The 1655-nt window shown below is 32.3% G+C and overlaps 1 pseudogene; it reads right to left on the reverse strand.

Annotated features, from left to right (window-relative positions):
- Window positions 1–1299: 1299 nt before the first annotated feature.
- LOC118614028 lies at window positions 1300–1418 on the reverse strand (annotated as a pseudogene).
- Between the last annotated feature and the right edge of the window lie 237 nt (window positions 1419–1655).

Below are 1655 nucleotides of genomic sequence, written 5' to 3' on the forward strand. Positions count from 1 at the left end.
ACTTGAATCTCCAAAAAGAAAAAAGGCTCTAATGGAAATGTAAATAATATCTGGAGTTTAGTTAACAGTAATGTATTGATATTGCTTTTTTAGTTTTGGCAAATATACCACAGTACTGTAAAATGAAAACATCAGAAAAAATTATTTAGCTGAGGAATACACAGAAACGCTACATGTTATCTTTGAAAATTTTCTGTAAAACTAAAATTATTCCAAAATAAAATGTTTATTTTACAAAAAGGATTAGGTTTAAGCAAATATTTGACTGAAGCAAGAGAGTGAGCCTTGGGAATATTGGAGCTGAGGGCACAGGTAGTATCTCAGCTAAAGGAAACATTCAAACAAATGCTGATGAGTACCTAGATTGTTCAAAAACCAGCAAGGAGACAAGTGTGTCTTCCTAAAAATGAGCGAGTGAGAGATCAGTAAAAGAAGGGAAGCTTTTTCTCAAGAAAAGTAAGATGTGTGTGTGTGTGTGTGTGTGTGTGTCTGTGTTCTTGTGTTTGTAGGAAGCTCTGCCTGCGTTTGCAAAATTCCACATTTTTTTTTTACGGATTATGTCAGCTACTATTTTTGTTATTTTTCCATCTCCTAACTACAAACACATTGTCAACTTTATCTCTTGAACGGAGGCTTTTTTTTTTCCCCCTCAGTGGAATTAAGGACAGAATATAGTACAAGATGAAAACAGAATACACGAAGAAAACATAGTACAAGTATTTTCACACATATTTTATGTGGAATATTTAATTTATTGTTTCTACGAAGTATAAAATAAAAACTATTTCACTGTACTTTTTAAAATGTCCCAGACCTGACTTCTCTACATTAATATTGATAATTTTCTTGGTTATGATTACAAATTAAGCTAAATATGACTATTTACTTACAAATTAGTATAATTTGTTTTGTTTGTATCTGCCTCATGTATAATAAGATCTTCCTTACTATCTTCAAAGCAGGCAAAAGGACCCTTCTGTTGCATTAAAAATGTTCAGCAACTGTGACATATTCTACGCTATGTTGTCAGGCAGCAATGTCATTCTGTGCATCACAAAACTGTAATTAGAATCTAAATATATTTTTGGAGTTGCAGATTCTTTTAAGATTTTTTGTTTTCTTGGTAGTTGTGATACAATTATTTTTCTACTTGTGCTGATGTTGTAATAGCACATTGCTCAATTCATATATATATATATATATATATTTTGGCAAAGCAATCTTTGGTCAACCTCACAGATTGCAAGGACTTTGTCAGCTTACTATCCCTTATTTTTTATTTTTATTTTTTTTTTTTTACGCCTACATTGCCCATTCTTCCTATGTGGTCTCCCATCCAAGTACTAACTGGGCCCGACCCTGCCTAGCTTCCGAGATCAGATGGGATCAGACTTGTTCAGGGTAGCATGGCTGTAGACCTCAATTCATTTTAGAGGTTTGTTCTCCAACTGAAGATTTGTATTAGCTAGGTGGAGCTAGTATAACTTTATACTATGCTGAAAAGCTGCAGTTAAAATCTTGCTAACTCAAAAAAAAAATACGTTCATGTAATCTGTTTCTTACCATCCATATACTGTGTTTTTTCACTAACAGATTATTGTTTTATCCATAAAATTGTGCATCTCTAAAGAGAAAATGTTTTGAAAAATCAAAAT

Source organism: Rousettus aegyptiacus, unplaced genomic scaffold (genome assembly GCF_014176215.1).
Source record: "Rousettus aegyptiacus isolate mRouAeg1 unplaced genomic scaffold, mRouAeg1.p scaffold_m13_p_2, whole genome shotgun sequence".
Classification (NCBI taxonomy): Eukaryota; Metazoa; Chordata; class Mammalia; order Chiroptera; family Pteropodidae; genus Rousettus; species Rousettus aegyptiacus.